General features: G+C 50.0%; 1 protein-coding gene across 4 annotated transcripts in view; it reads left to right on the forward strand.

Moving 5' to 3' along the window:
• Positions 1-12,999, forward strand: part of SHANK2 (SH3 and multiple ankyrin repeat domains 2) — a 458,548-nt gene that overhangs the window by 16,028 nt on the left and 429,521 nt on the right. For all 4 annotated transcript variants that reach the window (XM_044259990.1, XM_044259992.1, XM_044259993.1 and 1 more), the window contains exon 2: positions 9,590-9,690. The gene's annotated coding sequence lies outside the window, so the exon portion shown is untranslated. The remainder of the gene's footprint in view (positions 1-9,589; positions 9,691-12,999) is intronic.

A 12,999-nucleotide genomic window follows, 5' to 3' on the forward strand; every position in this document is an offset into this window, starting at 1 on the left:
ACCCCTGCCTCATGGGCCCCCCAGCCCCCCGTCTGGTTCTCAGGTAGAGCCCCCTTTCCTGCAGACGACTCTCCTATGGTTTAGCAGGACCGATTCGATCAAGGGCTGTGTCGGTACCTAACCTTTGCTGTATAACCAGCCCCTTGTAAGCCTTGGGGTAAAACTGTTTCAGGGCTGGATGTTAAATATTTGACACTTAGACATCGTTGAGTCTCTCTCCCACTTTGCCTTTGTAACACAAAAGCAGTCAAAGGCAGTAGGTACATAAATGTGCATGACTGTGCGCCAATAAAACTTTATTTACAAAAACAAGCTGTGGGCCAGGCAGTCATTTGTTGGCCCCTGATTTATCCCACGAGACTGCAAGTTGGTCATTTGAGCAGGGCTCAGCTGGACCGTTCCTGGGATCTGCTGAGTCCACCTGTGGTCAGGCCTCCCTCCGTGTCTGGGGGTCGACTGGCTGTTGGTCTCTTTCAGTAGCCTAGCCCCGCTGGATCTCCCACTGGCCGTGGGGCTCCCCAGGGCACCGGGAGAGGCTAGGAGCTGAGCACTCCCGCATCACATTTCTGTGGTGCTTTGCTCTTGCTGACTTGGCCAAAGTGAGCGGAATGACCAAGCCCGGGGTGTCTGGGAGAAGACTTTGCCGGACGGAAGTGCCCGGGAGGAGGAGCGGGTTGGCCGGGAGGGAGCCCCGGTGCGGGTCTGCGAGCCTGCGCTGTCCCTCCCTGCCCCTCCTTTGTTCGTGCGCTCGGATCACAGAAGGCTCCCGTGCACCCCGCAGCGTTGCCAGGTCGGGGTTCCGACTTTGACTGGTCATGGTGCAGGCGTGATTAATATTTCAGTGTGGCTCCTGAGTAATTTTACACGGTAACCGTGAGTAAGCCGACGTGACCGCCCTGTCATCTGGTGAGGGCTGGAGGCACGGGAGATTCTACAGCACTTTGTGAACGCGCTGGAGGCATGTGTGGTCCCCGGCCCACGGCCTCCCTCATGCTCCATCCTGCTCTCCCAAGAAGGGATTTCCCTCGGAGGGAGACAAGAAGGCTGGGCAGGAGGAGGCAGAAGGGACATTCGGGGGCCCTCATTGGGATCCTGGCTATGACCCCAGCCTCGGTTTGCCTATCAGAAGAGCAGGCAATCAGATAAAGTCCGGTTTCTGCCAGCTGCGCTTCCACTACGGTGTCGACCACAGGGAGATGTCCGCCCACCCTGGCCACTTCCTGCCGGTGGGAAGTCTCCTTTGGGAGGCCAGTGGGGTTGGAAGTGGGAGATTTTTCTCCTCTGTCCCCACTCCCAAAAGGTTGGCTTTCTGCCCTGGTTCCAGCTGCCCCAGCCCCGGACTCCAGGAAGTGGATTCTGAAGCTTTGTGAGCTGTTGGGCATCGGCGGTCGTGGAGGGAAACGTCCCATGACCCGTTACCCATCGCACGTGCCCGTCCGCTGTCCCACGTTGTGTCCCCTCCCCTGGCCCCCGGCAGCCCCCGCTCAGCTTTCCACCCGTGTGGTTGTGCCCGTTACGAACATCCGTGTCCGCGGCGTGGGACGTGAGATCGTTTGTGCGGCTTCTCTGGTGGCAGCGGGGGGTGGGGGGGGCAGCGTCGTCCCCCCCACCCCCCGCAGCACGCGTCTGGCTCCTTCCATTGCAGGGCTGCGTCCCGTTGCCTTGCGCGGATGGCCCACACTTTGCTTTCTGTTCGTCTGCTGATGGGCCTTTGGTGGCTTCGACCTCGTGGCTGCCGTGGACGTGCCGCTGTGAGCCTGCGGGCACGGGCTTCTGTTTGAACACCTGCTTCCACGGGGGACCTGCGGACTCCCCACTCCGGAAGGAGCTGCCGCGTGGGCTCTTCCAGCTGCGTTTTGAGCCAACAGGAGGGCATTGATGTTTCCCTGTTTTGTGGGGGTCCCGTGTGGGGCCCTGGGCTCACTCATGTAATCCCCCCACTCCCGGGGTGGCATGGACGTTGCTGCCGTTCCCGCATTAGCAGGAGCACGGGCAGCCGGCGGGCGGTGCCGTCTGTGGACCGACTGCAGAAACCGTGACCTTGCTTACTGTGCCTTCCAGAAGAGACCCGCAGGGCTGGGCCAGGCTGGGTCAGCCCAGGGTGCACGGGCAGTGTCGGCTTCCTGGGGACCCCGGGCTGCGCCCCGAGCCCCCACCCCTGGCCCGGGACACAGGGGCCGCTCTCTGTCCGGGACATTTCCTTAGGGCTGCAGAACTCCTTCAGAACGCTGCACAATTACGATTTCAATCTCCCTGGAAATGATGAGCACTTCTAAAAATAGACGCAGACGGCACAAGGCTAACATTTTTAAATAGTTCAATAATTTACTTATTCTCTGCGGGGCACAGGGAGGATCACTCGAAAATGGATGCTTTTAAAATTTCCTAGAGCCCGGTGCATGCTTTCATGTTTCCAGCGGCGTACCGGGATGCATCCTGTTAGACCGAACGGTTCCCGCTTTCAGCGTACGACACACGGTCCCCTTTCTAGTCTCCGGATGGCGCCGCTGTGACCGATCAATTTTGGAGCATTTCGTCCCCCCAAAACAAACCCCGTGCCCGTTAGCCGTGGCTCCCCATTCGCCTCCCTGTCCACAGCGCTTGCAACACAGGGTCCTTCTGACTCGCTGCTGCTTTCTCTGGGCGTCGTGTGCGCGTGAGCCCAGGCTTCGTGCCCTCGCACGGCGGAGCGGTGTTCGCTGCGCGCTAGGACGACCCTTTATGCCTCCTCCATCAGCCGGTGCACATCTGTGCTACTCTTTGCTTATTATAAACAGCGCCGCTGTGAACGCGGGCGCGGACGTGTGGTTTTTGTCGGGTTCTGGCATAGCCCGGGAGTGGGAGTTCATGTCCTGGGTCGCGTGGTAACTCTCTTTGACTGCTTTCTGTTCTGTTTTCCACGTGTGCTTTTAAAAATAATAAACCTTTTCCGTTTTAAAGAACCACAGCTCTGAAAACTAACACAGAGGTAGTTAACCCCCTGCCACCCCCTGGACCTGTAGCCCCCTTAATCCCCAGCAGCCAAATCCTGCAAAACCGCACTGCCTTCCTGTGACCCGGGTGCTGGCAACCGTGCGGCGGAGACGGTGTGTTTCCATCCGCACCGGAGCATCCCTTGTGTGGCGCCTTCTTAGCTGCAGCCCTCCCTCTGCCCCCAGCTCCCCGCCCGGGCGGCCGCTGATCTGTTCTCCATCTCTGCCATTTTGTCGTTGAGACAGCTGTGCAGCGTGGAATGCCATGGCACACAACCTTTCGGGACCGGCTGTCGTCCCTGGGCATGGCTGCATACACTGCCGTGCACGTCCCCGTCCTCCCCTGCTGAGTGTGTGTGTTTCATGGTCCGGCCGCATCAGCGCCTGTAACCGCTCAGCCCTTGGGGGCGCGTCTCGGTTGTTGGCAGTTTTTGGCTGTCGTGAATAAAGCTGCCGCAAATGTTGGTGTGTAGGTTTTGGGGGGAGCACACACCTTCATTTCTCTAGGGCGAATGCCCTGAGCGCAAACCCTGGGTCGTGTAATTCTGGCACAGTTAGATTTAAGAAACCGCTGCATTTTTCCTTGAAAGCCCGCACCGTTCGCTATCCCCAGCAGCGGTCTGGTTTCTGTGTTCTCTCACCGGCGTCTGGTGTTAGTTTAGCCGCTTGGGCAGGTGTGGGGTGATGCCGCGCTGCTGGGACGCTCCGTTACTGGTGATGGGGGTGAGCGTCTCTCCCGTGGCCATCAGCCGTCTGGCTCTTGTCCTTCGTGAAGCGTCTCTATCCGTCGTCTGTTCATGCTTTAACCGAACTGTTAGTTTTGGGCGTTCTTTTCCCTACAGCCTTTAGTCCTTGGTCAGCTACACGGTTTGCGAGTATTTTCTCCGGGGCTGAGGTTTGTATTTTTCTCCTTGTAACCAACAAGAGCTCTGTCCAGTTTAACCCGTTTTTCTGTGCGTGGTTTGTGTTTCTGACATCCAGCCAGAGAACTGCTTGCCTTGTCCTAGACCCTGAAGATTGTCCTCCTCTGAGAAAATGTCGTTTTCCCGAAAGCTTGATAGTTTCACATTTTACACTTACATCTCTGATCCATTTTGAGTACATTTCTGTATAACTAAGGTGATGGTCATCATTTTGCCTATGGATGTCCATTTGCTTGACCACTCTCCGTGCGAAGGCTGTCCTTCCTCCGCTGAATTGCTGCTAGACCTTTGTCCAGAATCTGCTGGGCTGTTTGTGGGCCTGTATCTGGGCTCTCCGTTGAGGTCCGCTGATCTGCTTGCCCGTCCCTGCACAAGAACCACACAGTGCAGTCACTGTCACCGCATAGTAAGTCTTGGAATTAGGCAGACGGACTCTTCTCACTTTATTCCTTTCCGAGTTTATGGTACTCATTTTTGTTCCTTTGCCGTTCCATATGTTTTAGAATAATACTGCCTGTATCTGCAAAAAGCTTGCCGAGTTTTCGTGTGGAATTGCATTCTACCTGTTTGTTGATTTGGGAAGTGTGACGTCCTGACTGCGTTGAGTTGTCCAGACCATGAATGTGGGCTGTCTCTTCTTCAGATCTCTCTGGTGTCTTTCCCCGGCGTGGTGTAGATTTCAGCAGACAAGGATTGTACAGGTTTCCTTAAGATTTACACCTCAGGGTTTCATTAGTTTTGAGCAATTATAGGTGGTGTTGTATTTTAAATTTTGGTGTCCATGACTGGCATATGGGAATACAGTTGACATTTATATTTGACCTTGTATCTTGGGACTTCATTCAACTCCCTTATTCTTCTAAGAGGTTTTTCTTCATAGGTTTCCAGGGATTTTCTACAATCGTGTCATTTGAAAATGCAGACAGCTTTGTTTCTTTCTTCCCAATCTGTTTGCTTTTTATTTCTTTTCCTTGTATTATTGCATTTGATAGAACACCTACCACTAAGTTTAATGAGTGATGAGCACAGACTTCTTTGCTTTTGCAGATAGCACTTTATCAAATTAAGAAGGTTCTCCTCCTCCTGTTTTGGGGAGAGTTTTTGTCATAGATGGTTGTTGGATTTTGCATATGCTTATTCTATGTTGATTGATATGATTGTGTGGTTTTCTTTAGCCTATTGAAATAGTGTATTATATAGATTTTTTTTTTTAAGGAGGTATTTATTTTGGAATGAGTGAGCAAGAGAGAGAGAGAGAGTGTGTGTGTTTGTGTGTCTATGAGTTGGGGGAGGGACAAAAGGAGAGAATATTCAAGCAGATTCCCTGCTGAGCAGGGAGCCCAATGCAGGGTTGTTCTCACGATCCTGAGATCATGACCTGAGCCGAAATCAAGAGTTGAATGTTCAACTGACAGCTATCCAGGCATCCCATAGAGTGATTCTTCAAAAAAAATAATTGAACTGGCTTTGCATTGAGCCAACCTTGCATTCCTGGAATAAACCCCAAGTGGTCATGGTATATAATTCTCCTCCTATATTGCTAAATTCTATTTGATAAAATTTTAATATTTTTATACCTATATTCAGAAGAGATACCTGTGGTATTCTTGTGTATTCTCTTTTTATGGTTCTTGTATCAGGGTAATACTTGTTTCATAAATTCTGTTGGAAAATATTTCTTCCTATTTTGTTTCCTGCAAGAGAGTGTATAGAATTGGTGAGTTATCATAGCTGAATTCTCCAGTGAAACCATGTGGAGGTTTATTTTTTATTCCAAATCTGGGAGCTTTAAAATTATGGATTCTATTTTCTTAATACCTCCAAGGGCTATTCAGATTACCTAGTTCATTCTGAATGAGTTGAGATAGTTTATATTTCACAGTACTCCTTTGCTATCTTTTATGATCATAAAGACCCCTGCAAGGTCTGTAATGGTATCTTTGTTTCTTGTATTGGTAACCCATGTCTCTATTCTTTGGTTTGTCAGTCTTGATAGAGTTGTGTCACTCTTACGGACTTTTTACAAAGAACTAGCTCGTTGTTTCACTGTTTTTCTCTAGTTTTCTGTTTTCAGTTTTGTCCATTCTTATGATTATGATATCCTTCCTTTTGCTTGCTTTGGATTTATTTTCCTTTCCTTTTGCTCACTTCTTGAGATAGGAACCTAGACTTTGAGATAATTCCTTTTTTTCCCGATGTGTGCATTTAGTGGTATAAATATTTGTCTTATTATTGCTTTAGCTGCATCCCACAAAGTTTGGTATGCTTTACTTTTTTGTTTTCATTAGGTTCCATGTACTTACAAAATTTTCCTTTTAAATTTTTTCTTTAATGCATGAATTATTTAGAAGTGTGCTTTTGTAGTTTTAAAGTATTTGGAGATTTCTGCCACCTTTCAGTTATGGATTTCTAATTTGAATCAGTTGTGGTCAGAGAACATATTATGTATGGTTTCACTTTTGAATGTGTTGAGGTTGTTCTATGGCCCTGGGCATGGTCTGTCTTGCTATATGTTCTGTGAGCACTTTGGAAAGAGTGTATATTCTGCTGTTAATGAGTGGAAGGTTCTATGAATATCACTTAGAATCTGTTGGTGGAACTCTTCCACATCCTTGCTGACTTTGCTGTCTAGTTATTGTTGAGATGGGGGTGTTGAAGTGTTCAGCTGTCATTGTGGATTTGTCTCTTTCCTTTCAGTTTCTATCCATTTTTGCCTTACATGTTTTCCATCTCTGTTGTTTGGTGCATCTACATTTAAGGCTGTTATTCTTGGTGGATTGACCTTTTGTCATTATATAATGCTTCTTTCTGTGGTAGTTTTCTTTGTTCTGAAGTCTGCTTTATCTAACATTCATATAGCCGTGCCTACCTTCCTGTGGTTAATGTTTGCAGATCATGTTTCATCCTGACTAGGTAACTATTTGAAGTGAATTTTTGTAGACCTAATGTAATTGGGTCTTTGAAAATCTCTTTAGTCCAGTTGGCCAGTCTCTGTCATTTAATTGGTATATTTTGATCATTTAGCTTTCATGTGATTATTGATGTGCTAAGGCTTATGTGTGTCATTTTGTTTTTTGTTTTATGCTTGTTCTCTCTGTTTTTCATATCCATTATCTTTTTTCTGCATTTTTTGTGGGTCATTTGTGTATTTTAAGAATTCCACTGGGATTTCCCTGTAATTGCTTTTGACCTTTCCATAGCTTTCTAAGTGATTGCTCTAAGCATTATATTCTGTATATAGAATTTTACCACCATCGACTGGGATACCAGTTGAGTGAAATATACAAACCTTACTTCCTTTTATGTCTTTTCACCTTCCCCCACTTATGACATAATTGTCTTAAATATTTTCTCTACATGCATTTAGAACCAAATCTGAGTGCATTGTAATTTTTGCTTCAACTGTTAACCATAATTTACAAAATTTGAGAGGAGAGCCTGTTGTATTTATTCATATTCTTGCTTCCCATGTTCTTTTTTCCTTCCCAGTGTTCTAAGATTCCTTCTTTTATTGTTTCCTTTCTGTTTAAAGAGCTTTCTTTAGCCTTTTGGGGGGGGGTAGGTCTACTAATGGCAAATTCTCTTGATTTCCTTTCGTCCAAGAATATCTTGATTTTTTTTTTGTTTATTCTTACAAGATATTTTTGCTGGATATAGAATTCTAGACTGACAGTTCTTGTCTTTCATTACTCCAAATACATTACATGTGGCCTCCATAGTTTCCGATGAGAAATGACACGATTACTCCAGTTAATTCCCCACTGTTCAAAAGGTATTATTTTTTTCTGCTTACTTTCAAGAGTTTTTTTGTTATTAGTTTTCAGGAGTTCAATTATCTTGGTGCCTCTTGGTGTGACTTTCCTTGGACTTATTCTGTTTGGGACTTGTTAAACTTTCTTGAATCTGTAGGCTTATGTCTTTTGCCAAATTTGGGATGTTTTCAAATACTAGGTTTTGGAGTACTTTTTCAGACATCCCCCACCCTTCTCTTTTTCTGGGACTCTGATGAGGTTATAGGTGTGCTGGTCCCTGAGGCTCTGTTTGTTTTTAATTCTTAGTCTGTTTTCTCCCTTGTGCAATTCAGGTAACATCTGTTGGTCTGTCTTCCAGTTCATGGGTTATTTCTGTCCCCTCCCTGCTGTTGAGTCATTCCACTGAGGTGCTTTTTGAGTTACCACATTTTTCATGCCTAACATTTCTACTTGGTTCTTACTTATCTCCACTTTTTTTGCTGAGACTTGATGTTGTTGTTTTTGTTTTTTTTTTAATGAAACTTTGTTTTTCATATGTTTCCAGCATGTCCATAATTGGCTTTTCATTAAAAAAAGATTTTACTTATTTTTTTGAGAGAGAGAGGGCGAGAGAGTGAGCATGTGCCAGCCAGCAGGAGCGGAGGGGGAAAGGCAAAAGGAGAAGCAGACTCCCTGCTGAGCAGGGAGCCCAATGCAGGACTCTATCCCAGGACCCTGGGATCATGACCCGAGCTGAAGGCAGACGCTTATCTGACTGAGCCACTCAGATGTCTCCATGATTGCTTATTGAAACTTTCTTATTGTGACTGCTTCAAACTCTTCATTGGGTAATTGTAACATCTCTGTCACCTCAGTGTCAGCAGCCATTGGATGTCCTTGTCCTATTTGAGATCTTCCTGGTTCTTGGGGTGATGAATGATTTTCAGTGGAAGTGTGTACGTTTCCTATGATGACGTGTAACTGTGAGTCTTTGTAATTTTCCACTTCAGCTGGCATTCTCTGCCACGGCTCTCATGGGGGAGGAGGGGTGCTCCCCTGCCACTGCCAGGCAGACACAGGTCTGGTTCCCCAGGGAGCCTCTGTAGTTACTCCAGTGGGAAAGCTCCTTGTTGCCAGTGGGGTTGGGGGCTCCTCATCTCTATGCAGTCCCCACCAATACTGTGATGGGGTGGCCTCATTTCTGTTGGTGATGAAGAAAGTCCTGATGTTCTCTGAGCTCTTTCCTGACACCAGTGCAATGAGCTGGGGGAGGGGTGCCTTGTTCCTGCCCTGTGTGGAAACCCAGGCTCCCTGCATTGTCTGCACCCTACAGTCAAATGTGAGAAGGGTTTGTTACCACATGGTGGGGAAGAAAGCCCCAGCTCCTTTTTTTGGCTTCTTGGATACCACCTTAGTGGGGGTTTGGGGGTGCCTGTTACAGCCATACAAGTTGCAAGTCTGGGCTCCCCCCAAGCCTTTGCTGCTGTGGGTCCAGGTGGGCACCAGTTTTCCTGGAGTGCCTGTTGAGTGGTCATTGTCTAAACCCATTGTCTCATTACGCTGCTACTCTCCTGGTCCCTTTGCTAGAAGAGTCACTTGTGGTGGCGTTCCGTCCACTTCTCCTGGTGTGTGTGGGTTTCCAGCTCTCCAGCTCCACGTCTGGGATGGATGAGGCAAAACCCCACCCCAGAGACCAGACCCCCTCAGGGCCCCCAGTGCCTTGCCAGGCTTCCTCCTTCTCTTACACTTTCAGAGTCTCATGTTTGTTTTCTCTACAATACCCCGGTGTTTTAATTGCACTTTGTGGGAGGAATCGGGAGAAGTACGTCCACACTACCTTTCTGGAAGCATAAGTAAGCCCCTGGTTTTTGGCTCAGAGATATCAGGATGCACTTGGCATTTTAACATTCTGCCTCTTGATGGCTTCTGTCTGACTGCGTCCTGGTCTTCTTGTCTCACCCAGTTCTGGAAGCCCCTCCAGTCTCTGCACCTCAGCCTGCTGGAACACACACAGCTCCTGGTCTAAGAAGGTTTTCTGCAGGGTCCGGTCTGCCAGCTCCTCTGGTGAGTTCGAGCATTTCCTCCTCGTCCTTTTCTCCTGCTAGCCAGTCACCCCTTCATGGTGTGGTCCGCCTCTCACCCCTTCTGCACAAGGGCTGGAGGATGGTCAGTTCCCTGTGGTCGGGCCCCTGGTTTTTTGTTAGGATGGGGAGAGGGTGGATGGAATTGTCCTCAAAGCTGGGGAAACAAAGCTGTCCCTGGTCACCAGCTGATGTGACCTCAAGGGGACTTACCAGGACCGTAGCTCGAGGCCCAGCCCTGCCTGTTCCTGTTGCCATGCTCGTGCTAGAGCCAGCCAGTGCGGCTAAGGGTCGATGGTGGGTCAGGGGCTGCTCTGAATGTCCCTACCCCATTTTTCATGGACCAGGGCGACACCTTTTTGTGCCTGGGGGCAGGGAACGATGGAAGGGAGCCCATGTGTTGTGTTTCTGCAGTTGAGGCATGCCATAAGCTCACTGTCTAGTGCCCAGCGCCTTTACTGAGCACCTACTGTACGCTCTGCCACATTGTCTCATGTGCACCCTGTGGTTAAAGACAGGCATTTGCTGAGTGCTGCCTGCTTGCGGATCTTACTTTGATCTGCTGCACAAAGATAGCGAGTTCATTGCCGCTCTTGGGAGGAGGTGGGTGCCTGGCAGGTACACACCTTGCTCATGGGTGTGTGGGCACGGAGTGGCTGAAGCTAGCCCATGCTAAGCACACACGGGGTCCTCTGCCTGACCCCGCAGCTGGGGCTCATCAGGGAAGGTGTGCAAGGTCCAAAGCCTTCTGGGCAGCATTTCTCCAGCCTGGATTTTAGAGTCCCCACCCCTGTGATGGTGGTCACTGCCAGACAAGGGGAAGGAAGGAGGAAAGAGCTGGTCTGGGTCAATCATGAAGGCTAGAGGTGAATCCCCAGAGGTAGCTGGCCACATCCAGGATACAGGGCAACCGGTCACAGAGAGACTGGCCCAAAAAGAGCGTTCCAGGGCCTCTTGGCTGGGGGCAGGGTGGATGGAGGCCCTGGTGAGTGTGGATGGAGGGGGCTTTCCCTCCCTGGGATGCTGTGGGCCAGGCAGTACTGTGCCCCAGGCTGGTGCCTGAGCGGGAACAGAATCATCAGTCAGGCCAAGGTTCCTCGGGGCAACTTTTCTTCCCTCTCAGCTGCCTGTCCTGCGTCCCTGCGTGCCCCCATTCTGCCTTACCGGGAAGCCACAGAGGGATCCCTGCTCCTCAGTGTCCTCCCGATGTCATATGGGATAGAGGGGGTCTCTGGCGCTCCTGGTGGTCGTCATGGGTGGTGACACAGGATGGTGGACGGGCATTGCTAGTGATGCTCGATGCTCCAGAGTTCACTCCAGGATCAGCGGCCTGGGCGTGGGGTCCGAGTTGGGGCTCAGCAAACCCTGGCTCCCACACCCAATCCTGCCCACCGTCTGCTTTTGTCCATGTGTTTTTTTTTATGGTGTTAAATTACCCACGACGTAAGCTGGACCACTTAGCGGTGTTTAAATGCACTGCTCAGGGGCATTAAGTGGATTCAGACTTTGTACAGTCATCCCCACTGTGAATCTCCAGAACTTCCCATCTTCCCAAACAGAAATTCTGTCCCCATGAGACACTAGGCGGCCCCCCCACCGCTGGCCCCAGGACCCCTCATCCACTCTCTGTCCCTGTGGATCTGGAGATTCTAGGGAGCTCGTGTGAGCGTGGAACCCTGCAGTATTTGTCCCTTTGTTCTGGCTTATTTCATTCAGCATCACTTCCCCCAAATCTGTCCACGCTGGGGCAGGTGTCAACATGTCCCTCCATGTTTGGGACAAGGGATAGTCCAGTGTGTGAATGGACCATGTCTTCCCTGTCTGCTCATCTGTCTGTCTGTGGATACTCAGGTCGCTTTCTCCCACCTTTGTGCTGTTGTGAAGAATGCAGCTAGTGGAGCGGATGTCCAGATACCTGCCCAGGGCTCTGCTTTCCGTTCTTCGGAGATGCACCGGGAAGTGGGCCTGAGGGTCACGTGTGTACTCGGCCTCGCTTTAGAGGCTCGCCGACTGCTGTCCAGGGCAGCGCCCCATTTTATCTTCCCAGGAGCCATGCACAAGGGTCCTGATTTCTCCACATCCTCTCCACTGTGGTTTTGCTTTTTCTTTTCTTTTCTTTTCTTTTTTTTTTTTGTCTTTTTGCTCCTAGTGGTCCTCATGGGTGCAAAGTGGTATCTCATGTGGTTTAGATTTGTGTTTCCCTGATGACCAGGGATGCTGGCATCCTTTCATGGGCGTCGTCTCCATCTCTGTATTTTCTTCAGAGAAATACTCATTCCAGTCCTTTGTCCATTTTGCAGGGGGTTTGTTTGATTTCTGTTATTACGTTACAGGAGGTCTTTATGTACTAGGCGTACTAATCCCTTGCCGGACATGATTTACACATCGTTTCCCCCAGTCATCAGGTTGCCTTTTGTAAATAAAGTTTATTGTCACACAGCCATATCTGGTCCTTTACAAGCCATCCTGGGCTGTTCCTATGCCCCAGCAGCATCCTGGGTGTGACAGACCGTGTAGTTTGCAGAGCTGAAAATATATCCTAGCTGGGTCTTTACAGAAACCCTTGCCAGCCCCACTCTACGTGATCTGGGCTTCGCGATGCTGATGGGAGGCTGTGACCACCTCATTCTCCACAGATCCCAGGGACATGCCCAGCGTGGTGATGTCCGGTGGCCTCCTGGTCTGAAGCCCACAGATTCATGGTTAAGTGATGTTGGCTTGCTTTCATCAGTGTCGGGCACTGATCCTGGATGGGGGCCTCCTTCCTCCTGGGGTGCCGGGCAGGGGGGCATTTAGGCTCAGTGTCCACTGACACGGGAAGAGCCAGGCTCGTGATGTGCAGCTGGGTTGGCAGTAAAGCAGTGCTGCTTCCAGGCTGGTCCGCAGGGTCATTGGCTTTTCACGAGACTCTTGGTCCCCAAAGGGTCAGGGAGCGCAGGGGCCATGGTGCGCAGGAGCAGTGCTTCCTAACGGGGGAAGGACAGGCAAATGTGCTGGACCCTGCGGCCCCCTACCCATCTCTGGGCACCATGGATTCAGTCTAAGAAATTTCAGGAATAGGTTTATTGAGATGTCATTCACACCACCCTACGGTTCCCCTGTGCACGGAGAGTTCCCTTCAGTTCTTTTGGAACTCATCCCATGACTCCTCCTGCACACTCCAGCCAAGAACTGGCAGCTCCAGCATCTCTCAGCAGTGCCAGCTCCTCGTGCCCAGTCTGCGAGTCTGCCGCATTCACTGCGACCCCTGCCGAGAGCACCTGTGCTGCACGCGTGCCCCTCCCTAGGGATG

This window comes from Neovison vison, chromosome 7, assembly GCF_020171115.1.
Source record: "Neovison vison isolate M4711 chromosome 7, ASM_NN_V1, whole genome shotgun sequence".
Classification (NCBI taxonomy): domain Eukaryota; kingdom Metazoa; phylum Chordata; class Mammalia; order Carnivora; family Mustelidae; genus Neogale; species Neogale vison.